Source organism: Schistocerca gregaria, chromosome 1, assembly GCF_023897955.1.
Source record: "Schistocerca gregaria isolate iqSchGreg1 chromosome 1, iqSchGreg1.2, whole genome shotgun sequence".
Taxonomy (NCBI): domain Eukaryota; kingdom Metazoa; phylum Arthropoda; class Insecta; order Orthoptera; family Acrididae; genus Schistocerca; species Schistocerca gregaria.
This window is the reverse complement of record NC_064920.1, coordinates 189333726-189348042: the sequence shown is the minus strand read 5'-3', so window position 1 is coordinate 189348042 and position 14317 is coordinate 189333726.

The following is a 14317-nucleotide window of genomic DNA, read 5'->3' as shown; positions in this document are numbered from 1 at the left end:
CCGCTGATAATACAGCTCATATGAATGAAGCTGTTTCAATAGCTTCTGAATTTAGAGAGAGAGATATCATCGACGAAATATGGTAGCTGTGGTTCCAGAACTGCACAAATCAGCACACAAAACATACCCTCGAAGATACATTATGATTAAAGGTTTGGACGACTTGGGGCAGGCGGATCTTGTCGACGTGACGTAATTTTCACGTGTCAATAACGGATTCAAATATATTTTAATGATCATTGATACTTTTCCTAAATTTGCTTGGGCATTGCCCATGAAAGCACAAACGGGGAAGGATGTCTCACAAGTGTTTGAGCGATTGTTGCAGACAGGGACGAATTGAAGCCCAGATAACCTTCAAACAGATCACGGTGGCGGGTTTTACAATAGGTATTTCAAGACTGCGATGGGGCGGTATGAAATACATCACTACTCGACGTTCACGGACCTGAAGGCCAGTATTGTGGAATGTCTGAAAAGATCAGTTAAAACCCAAATGTGGATACGATTCAGTCTTCATGGCTCACACAAATGGCCCAATATCATCCCGCAAATAATTGCACGTTATAAACAAACCAAACATTGCACAATAAAAATGAAACCAATCGATGTTCGTGATAATAGGCTTTTAGATACGGTATACAACTGTATTAAAACGTTAGATCCGCGCAAACAGGAGTTTAATGTAAGTGATTTCGTACGTATTTCAAAGCAGAAGACAGCATTTGAGAAGCCAACTGCCAAACTGGTCATCGAAGATATTCACAGTTTCCGAAGTGCGGAGAACGAGCCCTAGAATCTATCTCTGAAAGTGGTACTGAAATTGCAGGATGCTTTTTCTCAGAAGAGTCACAGAACAGCTCAGAACCAGACGTGTATCTCATAGAGAGGGTCATACGGCGTCGAGGGAATAGAGCATTAGCTAAGTGGCATGGTTTTCCCACCAAAACAGCTGGATCGAGTCTAACGATTTTCTACACAACAGGGTGCGCAGACCACAACCACATGAGTATAACATGCGTGATAGGAGCCGCTTTAGTGGAGGAGGCGGTATTGTCGACAAACTATCAGTCGAATTACACATTCCTGGATATAACCGCTGTGGACCTGGATCTAATTTATAAATACGATTGCCACATGGTAATGGGGGGATAAATCTGCTAGATGAAGCGTGTATAGAACATGACAACACATATACAGCAAATAAAGATCGTCACACCGCCGATAGAATTTTAGCTGATAATGCTAAGGCAATACCAATGAGGAGGGCTGTTGATATATGACAACGCATTGCAGCATTTGCAGCAGAAAGAGCTATGCATGGTAAAGTTAGGGTGAGCTTGGGTGTGAAGAAGTTCAGCCACGTTATGAGCGCTGCACGTAGGGTGCTAAGGAAGAAGTTGACAACCAAAGGGTGCATGAGAAAACATATTCCGGCAGCGTTGTATGCAGCTAAAAGTGCCCTGAAGCAGAAAGGAGTGGGATAAAAAGATCTAATAAATCACGCAGGATTCTACCAATACCCAAGATGTAAGGTGGAATTATTTCCTTCCTCATTCTTGCTTTAGTCGGTCTATCAGTGATGGCTTCACTGGCTGAGGGTGCTATAGCTATTGTCCAGGAAAGTAAAGAATGCACATAACTCTCAGGAGCAATTGCAGGAGGCACCAAGACGTACCCACATGATGGAGGCAGCAGCCATATGAAAAGCGATATACTTGAAGCCATACAAGAAAGTATTAGCTCTCTTCATGAACAGAAAAAGCCCCCTAGCAGTCTTACCAGACAGGGCGCTTACAGATACAGATCTGTTAAGTTTGTTAAAAAGAAATGCAACATTCCGAGATGTGATTATGCGGAATACGTTACCAAAGACTATGTGCAAATCAGGAGAATGCAGAATTGTGAATCTGCATGTAGCAAGAGGACCTGGAACTTACAGGGTCGCATATGTTAAGAAAAGAAATACAAATGACATCTATTATTTCGACTCATTCGGCGACCTGTAACCCGCAGCAGAATTACAATGATACTTCACAGGCAGAAGACATGTGCTCTACAATTTTCGATACAACCAAGACTTTGGTACATTCCGGTGTGGTCATCTATGCATCATGTTTCTCCTGACGTTTACGAATGATACGTAAGGATGGGTATTCAAAATCCATTCACCATCTGATGTTTCGATGCAATGTTGTACGCTCTGACTTTAAAAAAACTGTCGTGAGTACTACTTGCGAATTACTTCCCACCAATTGATTTAAACGTTGGAGACTGGAGTATCGCCCCGATTGGACTGGAGACATACAACACCATCCGAAATATGATAGAGGCCAACAATAAACTGCATCTGGAAATCAGTGGTAAAAACGAAATTGTGGAAATTGAATCTGGTGCATACGCTACAGATCATCGAAACGAAGTTTTAAAACAGTTCAGAAAAGGGATTTAGCTCTGTGCGCAAACATCACCACACTTAAATCTGAAATAAGAATGGTGAATGCATCGACTGACTTTAAGCACAGATGTTCAGTAGGCCCACTACTGTGTTTCACAAAGGTTTTGCAGACGGATCCCAGTAAATTTTACAAATCTGATCAGACAGTGGATATTCTCCCTGTCAGTACAATCCGTGTTGAGTGTAAGATTGCAACGAACTTATATCTCAAAGATAAACTGGTTCATTCAATTTACGGATTCTTCCCATCAATTAGAACAGACAATGACATTGTTGAGACTCCTTCCTCTCCCAGTCACAGCTGCGTATTGTTGACCAGAATAACCAACTTGACTTTCGTGGTGACGAAATCGTTGTACGACTACATCTAAGAGAGCGCAAGGTATAAAACCAGTGCACACGGCACACAGCTCAGGATTTCTCAGCAGAACCGCAAGGTGATAACACATGCTAACCAGTGGAATATAATGAGCAAAACATACACCAGGAATGCTTTTCATATAAACTTTATGCATCAACGAATTTAACAAGAACGATAAATTTTGGATTGCCATACAGCACCAAGACGCTTTAACTCCTCCATGCAGGCTTACACATAATGCTTTGGCATTCCTGATCCAGGAAATATGATATGAACTTCATGGGAAAGAGATTGATCATACACATAATGTTAGCATGGTATCAATCCTTAAAACGTTTCTCTCGTCATCACCCTTGGATTTGAATGGTTTATAAAATTCAGAATGGTTCATAGACAACCCTGTGGGCAGAAAATTAGAAGAGTACCACCGATATACTTCATGCATACCTCTAAAAATGCATATGGGGTACTTTGAGAACATGCAGATGAATGCTGTACAGGAGCTTATTCTGGTATGGATTGCCAAAGATAGCAAATCATGCATTCAAGGACCTCAAGAGGAGAATCAGATCTTCATCCACTAAATTATATGGAAAATGCCACACATCACTGTGGCAGACAAGGAGCATTTAAACCTTTTAAAAGTTCTGAATACTGGCTCATATCTGGCACTAACTTTCCTCTAATGGGAGGTTTTTGAATATCCAGTGCTACCGACAGTGAGCAGCCAAACATAGGCTTTTAAAACCTCTGTACAGCTGGAATAACCGAGATTTAACATACTTATATTTCAGACCAATAGAAAGGGGAATTGAGCAAATGATTCCACCATATTTTAGAACAGTAATTCAGCTAATTCCAGAGTCTGCTTGAATTCAGAATTCTATGCATATGACAATTTACTGTTAAAGTGGGATTAGAATGTATACAGTCTAGCATTTGAATGTATATAATGTTCCATGCTTCTTACTATGCAGGTGTTGAAGAGGAAATATGTCTTCTCAGGCCACAGAAATTCAAGGATCTAGCACCAATCATTGTAACAAACTGTTCCAAACAAAATGAGATAATTAAATCAGCACCAATAGATTTACGAATCGCGTTTGAATCCTCATCAAATTTCCGATTATACACTGTAGAGTGTATGCTCTAGTTCTACAGGTCCATCTGATTCACTGTTACCCACTTACTGGAGTTGTGCATCGTGCTGTATAAACGACCAAGTGCTGTGGCATACCCAGAGCATTTCACAATAATAACTTACAGTGTGAACGTCGTTGCCAACATTCACGGTTTCTTTGATTATGGGCGCAGACAATTCATCTTTAAACACATAGCATTATAGCATACACAGATTGCATCACCGAGGCCTATCAAGGATGTGAATTGTGCTAAAACACACAGGACTGCAAAGTGTTTTACACGTTTCTTTCATGAACTGCACTGTGATGATCCAGGTATATGGTACCTTATAAAGAAATGATTATGTCACATCGAATATTCGATCATCCTGAGACCACCATCTACATCAAAGGTGTGGAGAAGGTCACATGGCTGCAGTGAATCTTCAAGCTTGCATATATTCAAGATCTGAAAATCTATGGGTGCCTTTCTATCCATCAGCTCAACAAGAAGAAGATGTGTGAAAAGAGTGTTGTGTCTGCTTATGACAATGTAAAATTACTTTTGAGTTGTATTAATGAAAATAAATGAACTTCTTATCTCACAGTCTGTGTTTTTCTTTCTTTCCACCTGGCTCCTAGTTAGATAGTATGCAACTTTGCCTACATCTTACGTCTCTGACTTAGTTCAAGCCCAGGAGGTATAATTTCAAACATGTTTTCTGTTAGTCTTTGGAAGTGGACACGATCACGCGCCCCCTGTTCCCAAAAATCTGTAAGTGCGACATGATAGACTAAATCACATGCAATCATTACACATATTTTGTTTTCCTCTGTCGTAAATGTCACCTTCCTCATGCTTCAAACTAGTACCTTGTGCATCTTGCAGAGCCTTTATATACATTTGTAAGGGTAGGGATTTGTGAAATAATAACAAAGACGAGTGGTAACAAATGACAATTTTTTATTCAGGCATAAATTTTCACAGTACTAACAAAGCTTTGCGTTGACAAATCTTCTTGCTTTACAGTACAAGAAGTAATACTTCTTTTAAATTCACAGTTGTTTTTAATGTTTGAATTTTTTTGTTCACTGCTCTCCTGCTCTTGGTATTACTACTGATAGTACTGGCCGAACAAATTTTGTACTCTACGCTGCAGTACTGATTACAGTTATTGCAGAGATACACATTTGTTTGCACTAATACTCTTTCTGCTACTACTGAAATCCCATCCAAACAGAAGACTTAATTTGTATGTTGAGCTGTGTGATTCTAAGCATGTTCCACCTCAAGAAGCTGAAATAATTTAATAATACAATGAAGCAGATGGCCATAAAATGTTCATCTCAGAAAGCTGCACTAAAATGAACTAATTGGAACTCACATTTAAACTAGTACAACTTGGATAGCTAATTGTAGGTGAAACTTAAAAATCAATATCTTTACACATACACTCACACAATCATGCATACACATAAAGTGCAAAATAGAGAAATATGGAAAATTATCTATTATATATATATATATATATATATATATATATATATATATATATATATATATATATATATATATATACTTATTTTTTGATGACTTTAATTCAATTTTTAATCTTTTATCAAAAAATAAATAAAAAATAAAAAATGAAGGAAAACATAGTTTGCCATATTTTTCTATTATATATATATATATATATATATATATATATATATATATATATATATATATATATATATATATATATATATATATATATATTAAACTTTTTCTTTTTTTAATTTTTTCTGGGCCTTGCTGCTTATCTATTCATATAGGTAAGAAAAGGCGGTTACTGTACTTTCAACTACTGGTTGTCAAGGTCTCTTGGCTACCCACTTTCCTTGTTGGAAATAAATGCACATGGATCAATGTAAATAGGAAATATCTTAGAGTTTTTGGTAGGTTAGTGAATAAGACAAACAAATATTCTAGTACAAAATTTTTATTAAGTTCTGCATATACATTTACATACAGAAAACAACTGTTTCCTTTTTTGTTAGGTATAGCTTTAATAATTTAATTTTTAACTTGTAACTTAAATCTACATCTGAATCACCTGTTTCTTCCTCCAGCCATTAATCTGACAAATGCAGAGTAGGCATGTTCTCAAATTCCATTATCTACCTAGTTTTTGTCCTGCAAACTACTTCTTTTATAGCTTTAACAATTCGTTCCATTCCTTCTGCAGCTCTTCTAGATGAGTGCAGTCCGGGATTTTAATTTTTCGTCTTATTTCCTGCATAAGACTGTTGTTATAACATTCCACATCTTCCAGGGTGTTCTGCTGCTGCACATTCTTCTAGAACTTCAGCATAGATCTTTAAGTTTACAGCTTTGGCAAACGAATTTCCGTTAAAGGTTATTATTCTGTATGTTTTAAGCTATGCAAACGGTTGTTCTGTTGCTAAGTATATATCGGTGTAATGCAACCATCCTTTTTAAGCAGATCCAACGAGAAATACAGTTTCATATAGAGATTTTTCATGTGTCCTTTAACACAGTAAACGCGCTCCACTCTGCCGTTTTCAGGCAGTACTCCAACAAATGGCCCGTTACCACTATTCTTGTCCTTGGTTTCATAACTACCATCTTACCTTCTGGTGCATTCATATTTCTCAAAAATAATTTTACTTCACATGATCAGTTAGTTGTTTGAACGCTCATGCAGGACAAATAGTAATAATTTCATTAATACACTTACCAAGGTTTTCTATTGACATGATTACGTGCATTTCACAAGGATGGGATACAAGTAATACTTCACTGACTTTAAATTTAATTCAGCTGTTAATAAGACTCCATCCAACTGAATATGATGAATTGTATAACATGCACTATACTGCATCTGGGCGTCATCCTCGCAATCCCATAGAGGAAAAATTTATATATACTCCCTTCCTCCTTAGAAAAAGGTGTGAATACAGCATAAATGCCTGTATTCCTAACTACATAAATCTATGAAAACAAAGAAAAAATTCAACTATTTCCCATTTACCTCTACATCCACAACTATGTATTTCCTGGTCTTATACCATATGGTCTATTCTGTGGTATTTCTTTACTCTCTTGCTCCTGCACTGTAGTATGTGCCATCTCTGCTGGTACTTGCAGAAAGTAATCTATGGCTCCTTGGAAAGGGGCAATAGATGTATACTACTGAGGTGCATACTGGTCAATTCAACTTCATATTTACAAGGGACTTGCCCTCAACCCCTTTGTAAGGACCCTGAAACTTCGTCAAAAACTTTTTACCTTACCCTTGAGAGTATAACGATTTGCCAGTAATACTAATTGATCTATTCGGTACTGTGGTAAATTCCTCTTACTTAACCCTACACGCTTTTGCCATTCTAATGCTTTTGTGTTCGCCTGGTTTACCTTTTCCTTTTGCCAGACTTCCTCTAGAGTTTTTGCGAATAACCTTCTTTTCCCAAATTTGGTTTAATCACATCTAATGCAGAAGACCACCTCGTAAGGTGATAACCCTATTCCTTTATAATTTTTTGAATTGCAGGTGCAAGTTATAAAATCTAAATGTACATTACAGTCTAAGTGTTGAGACTCCTCATAATGTCTTAGCATCTTAGATAAGTCCTATGAACTCTTTCCATATGACCATTTGCCTGTGGGTGGAATGGACTTGTACATAATTTCTTAACTTTCAGTAAGCGACAATTGCATAATGAGATCAGAGAAGAAATTTGTGCACTGCTCCTTAATAATCTTTTGTGACAACACAAATTTATGTATCGAATGATTTACCATAGTGTGAGCTACTGTGCTTGCTTTCTGATCTGATATTTCTGTCTTTACCAGATACTTTGAGGAGTGATGAATAATTGGTAACACATAGTTGTTGCCCAATTCACATCTGTGAAATGGCCCCAAAATATTTGTTTCTACCATTTGGAATGGATAATCAGACTCTGCTAACCTTTGTAACTGTATCTTTTGATGGCATAAGTCATCACATTGTGCACATGGAATACAGTTCATAAAGTACTGTTGAACATCAGTATGTCTTATCCTCCACCAGAATCTTTCTGCTACTCTTCTATCTCTCATTCTCTAACCCCTGTGACCTGATAACATATGATCATGTGCTTGTATCATCAAAGCTGCTGGAACTATATTGCACAGTCCAAACTTGGTTGATCTACACAAACCCCATCTTGTATGACAGACTATGATTGTTTGCAACACACCAGACTGTCTATATCATTTGATTGTGCTTTCTTTGGACCTTTTAAATCAAGTCCAAAGATTTGCAATGCCCCAATCTTCCTACTTGGTATGTCCACATTTGTGTTTTAATTCCTGGTTTGTGACTCACATCATACTGAAATTCACTTAGTTTCAAAGCCCAGTTCGTTAGACAACTTGACGGATCTTTTAGCCCTAGTAGCCGTTTTAAGACTCAATGATCAGTAATCAGTATGAACGTACATCCATACAGATAATATCTAAAATAAGAAATACCATGCATCAATGCTAACGTCGCCTTTTCAATGGTAGAATAATTATGTTCAGCCATATTAAGCTCATGAAATGCATATGCAACTGAGTGGTCTTTCCCATCAATGATTTGTCCTAAAACAGCAACCAAAGCTGTACCACTTGTATCACATGACAATATGAATTGTTTTTTGAAGTCTGAAAAAATCAAAACTGTATCTGAAGTTAATATGGATTTTAATTTTTGAAAATGCTGTCTGTCACTTAGGTGTCCAGCTAAACATAATACCTTTCCACAATAATTTTGTTTGTGATTTAGCCACTTCAGCAAACCCCTATACTAAGTTTTATAATAATTTGCTAATCCAATGAAGGATTGTAATTGTTTATCTGTATGAGTGACCAGAAAGTAATTTATTACTGATATAAGGTGTGGATCTGTCCGTGCTCCATCTTGGCTTATTGTATGCGCCATATTGTTTACTTGTGATTGTCCAATGTGAGACTTATCAATGTTAAAGCGTAAGTCGAGCCTTTCTCAATCTGTGAAATACGCTTTCCAAATGCCAAACATGCTCTTCCAAGCTTTTTGCGATATAATTATATCATCGAAATGTACCATGTATTTGTTTGGTTTTAAACTTCTCAGGACTCCATCTAATAAACGTTGAAATATATCTGGTGCATTTTTCAGACCAAAATGTATCCTACATTATTGGTAGTGACTGGATTTGTAGTAAATGCTGTTTTTGGTTTGTCCTCACAGTCTACCTCAATTTGATGATATCCACTGCTTAAATCTAGAGTTGAAAAGAACTTCCACTGACCCATGTTATCTAATATGTCACTAATATCTGGGATCAGATATACATCTGTTACTGTTTTCCTTTTAAGTATCTGTAGTCGCAACAAAACTGATATTTCTTTGTTCCATCTGGTGACTTCGTACCTACAGTCACAATACTCACTGACCATGGGCTATTACCATGTTCTATACTCCCATCTGATAATTGCTGAGTCTCCATTTCTTCTACCAAGACTGTTGTAAATGCTTAGTTGGCTGATATTGTTTTCTAAATACTGGTAGATGATTGCCTGTTGGTATTCTATGTTGTTTGACTGGTGTAGCAGGTAACACTCCTTGTGAACTGAACGAATCCTTATACCATATTAATAATGATTGTGTTAATGCCCTATCTTTACCCTGAAGGTGTTTAAGTTTTTCTTACAACACAACCATGACAGTTAGTTCTGTTCTACCTCATACCCTAGAATCACAATACCTCCCTCTTCAAGAACCTCTAATGTGGCTATCAGTAATCTGTGTGTGCATTATACACCTGTGTACAGCACAATGTTATTCATCCAACATATCATTACTTGTCAGTAGTTTTACCAAATATACTACATGCTGTGGAATGTTACTGTCTGCTGGTACCCAGATTAGTCTTCCCTTAACCGTTGGTATTCTGTCATGCAAAACAACTTTTAATGCACTTATACATAGTCTATTCAGTGAGACTTTTGGAATGGGTGCATCTTGTCATATAGAAACATTTGCAACTATTGTACCCAACGGAAATAACTTACCATCAAGTTCAATCGTTCATTGCAAAGCTTGATTCTAGCATGATCCCTAATCAGAAAATCTAACCCAAGTATCACAGTCACATGTTGTCCCACAATTTGTAACACTTACCTTTGCTCATGAACCTCTGTATTTCCCTTTTAAAACCAATGTGTGTATTTCTGGGTGAATCAACAGCATAGCTGCCTATTGTGTGTAACCTGTACCTTGGCTCTTGTAGTCTCCTCTTATACATGAGCTCCAGACCCACAATCAATACAGGTGCCCCTGTATTTAACAAACTTTCATTTTTTCCCTTTCAAACAAACCACCAATGAACAACCCATCCCTGCTTGTGCATTGAATGCACATCTACAGGGTGCGACAGAACCGACTAAGCAGTCTTAAGGAGCAATAAAATGTAAATCTGGATGTAAAGAGAAAAAATGGTTTTATTTTCTAAATTAGTACAGTATACTATTTTAAATTAATTTTATCTTGAAAATAATGTCTTCAAGATGGCGGCCATTAGCATCAATACATTGTTGCAGACCATCAACGAAGTTTCGAGCAGCTCTTGCACACATATCATGGGGTATGGCATTCACTTCATCAATAATCCGCTGTTTTAATTTTGATAGGGTGTGAAGGCGGGTTTTGAAAACTATTTCCTTCAGATATCTCCAAAGAAAGTAGTCACAAATGTTCAAATCTGGTGACGGATCAGGCCATCCGACATCACCAGTCAACGAGATGAGGCGTCCTAGAAACATTTCTCTCAAAACATCAAGTGAAATTCGAGCTGTGTGAGCAGTAGCTCCATTCTGTTGGAACCAAAAGTCCCCCAGTCCATGTTCTTCAACAATCTCGTCCATTCTGGGTTGCAGAAAATTTTGCAGCATTGAAACATAACATGTGGAATTCACTGCCGCGGTCATTCCTTCCTCCTCGAAAAAGTAAGGGCCTGCCACGCCAAATTATGATATGGCACAGCACACTGTCGCTTTAGGAGAATGTTACGGTGTTTCATGAATTATTCAGGTGTTATTTTCAGGCCAGTAGCGAAACTTTTGCTTATTCACACACCCACTAAGACGAAAATGAGCCTCGTCACTACTGAAGAAAACTGCATTCGAAGGGATCTGAGTAAGCATACGCTCACACAGATTTTGACGGTTGTTTTAGTCTGCGGGGCGTAATTCTTGAGCAATCATTATTTCGAAAGGATGAAGCTTCAGATCGCATTGCAGAATCCTTCTCAAACTGTGGTCTGCAATCCCCAATGAAACAGCATGTCGTCGAGCAGAACGTTGTGGCGATTGTTGAACAGCTGTTCTCACCCACTGCACATTTTCTGGCGTTCTGATGGATCTGCGTCGGTCATGTGTATCTATTCTTGGTGTGCTACCAGTTTCCTACAACTGCCGAACCCAGGACCTAACTGTGTTTGCAATAGGAACGACATTGTTGGTGGAACATTGAACTGTCGTCGAAAAGCTCGTTGTGTAGCGATCAAAAAAAAAAAAAAAAAAAAAAAGGCTCAAATGGCTCTGAGCACTATGGGACTCAACTGCTGTGGTCATTAGTCCCCTAGGACTTAGAACTACTTAAACCTAACTAACCTAAGGACATCACACACATCCATGCCCGAGGCAGGATTCGAACCTGCGACCGTAGCAGTCGCACGGTTCCGGACTGCGCGCCTAGAACCGCGAGACCACCGCGGTCGGCGTAGCGATCACAGATCTGTCGTTTTCATAATAACCACGAACGACAAAACCACGATGTGCACCGGTCCAGACCATGTTGGCTACTGAAATGAGGTCAACGAGTGAACAAAGGCAGACCATGTGCAGCTGCCTACCCTCACCACAGCCCCAGCGGTAATCGAAAGAAACTGCTTAGTCGATTCTGCGGTACCCTGTGTTTAATTGAAACACTTCTTGATAGAAGGAAGATTCCCATTGTCGTTTAACGATTCCATTTTCCACTAATATTTCTTTGAACTACACTGCTGTACCTTACCACCAATCCATTGACAGTTACAACATTGCAGTTGACAGCACTGTGTTTTAAAATGACCCTTTCTTCCACAGCGATAACATTCTTTGTTCGACACAAACATTTTCTCATCAGTCTGAGACTTAGTAGCACTATCTATCTTTTGAAGATATCTGGCTACCTGCATCGCTTCCGCTACGTCTTGTGGGTTTTCCATTCTCACTCGGCTAGAAAATTCTGGAGAAATCCCCGTCAGGAACACATCAAGCGTCCTATCCTCAGACTCTCTCATTAAAACTGCATGTGTCCGGTTTGTTAGTCAACTCGTAAGTTTGGGTGTTAAACTTGCTTATCCTGTCTGAAAGCACTTCGACAGTGTCATTTGGCAATTGTTTCAAATTACTAAATTTTTCTCGGAAGAAACGAGCACTATTTCATTTTCTGTACTGTAACCTTAAACCATATGCCAACTCTGTAAATGTGGTTACTTTACTTAAAATCTCATAGTACATGATGTACCTCTTAGTCTCACCTGTCAATCGCAATTTCGTCATGTGCAGTGATGTTTGTCGAGAACAGTAGCACAAACTGGTTACGGTTAACATGTCCCGAAAAAATATAGTGACATTCTCTGATGTTATACGAGAAAAAGGTAAATAAGGCTAGTGGCTACAGGATCCACAGGCGAAGAAGGTACTGCTAGGTACTTCAGTAGGACCCAGTTGTAAAGGAAGTTCCATTTGACTACCTGAGTGCCATGTCATTTGATAGTTCAGTTCTTTTCGCAATTTAACCTGTTTTATCAGAGCTGTAGTAACAGCTCGCATTTCTGTCACATTTCTGCAGTTTCCTTTTCTATCGTAGTAGCTTTATGCACAACACACATGATAATTAATATCAGAATCACATATTACTTCACCTCATCTACACCCAATGGCACTTAACAACGCTCTCTTTTGGATGACCACATTGGAAGCGGAATGTATCACAGGAAAAAATCAATTGCAAGGTGCTCTTTGCCCAGACAAATTACAAATTTTACAACTGCTGGTACAAAATATACTTTAACATAGTTCCCCTTAAATTCAGATACTGGCTGTCGAAAGAGTAGCTACAAACTCATGTTGTCTTATTTGGACATGATCACCACCAAAATAAACTTGTGTGAGAAACAAAGCTTTCCACTGACTCATCCCACAGTTGTTGTAACTGATGGTGTGTCTCTGTACAAAACGCTTCATATAGTCTTCTGATGTAGATGTTTCAAGCGTCAGGAACATGAACACAATTTAGCAAGAGACGACTATTGGGAGGGCGTGAGTATAGTTGGTTCTGTGTCAGGTGGCACTCTCCCAGTTCACTCCATGCCAGTTTTCCTCAGAAGGATTCTAGTGTAGTGACCTGTGATCGCCAGTAGGTGCAGTGAAAGAAGACTTAGAATTATTTATTTATTCCCATAAAAATGTAGGTAGCATCTTGATTAGTGGTTGGCATCGTCAGTCAAAGTCCGCTGAGGAATTGTGTCATAAGCAGCAGCCTTCAGCCCACTCATGGCAACTGACACTGTACACTTCATTCCAGCTGGCTGCTGCACTGGCAGTTCATAGCTTGTGGTGAGCCCAGTCTGGCTGTTCCACAACACCACAGCAATGAGTGATGGCGGCACTTATACTGAATTTACATACGTCGACTTGGGAGGTGCTCTGATCCCTCCTGCTCACCACCCTTCTTTGTCATCTGTCGTATGGTGCTGACTGTTGTTGTGCAGGTGTGAAATTTGATGATACCTGTCTGCTATCCAGGTAAGTACTATTCAGTTCGCCAGAATGTCAGAAATACTGGTGTCCCGATACTGGTGGGACAGAAATGCCTCCAGGTCCTCCAATCTGTGTCAGAGGCAGACTGTGGTGCTGAACTCTGTGACTGGTGATTATGGCGAGGTAGTCATCTCTCCCAATAGCTGCTTTTATTGTATGTGGCACGCAGGAAATTCACAACCGACTTGTGCCAGACGTTACTTCACTGCAATGAGGGAATTGAGTGTAAACGTCATATATGCCTTTGTATTTATGGTGCATCATTCATCTTGAGCACATAGGGCTTGCCATTACACAGGTATCGGCGGTTTCCATTCTGCTGTGCTTGCTTAATGTGTTTGTTATAGTATAGAACTGGTTCATAAGAGCTCTTGGTACCGTTTGTTGCATTTGCCTTAGCTTTCTTTCATCACATAACGAAGTTGGCGTGACCCTGTTTGGCTGCTCTGACACACTATATTCTGCTGAAATCTGCTGCGTGGCTAGCCAGAAATGTT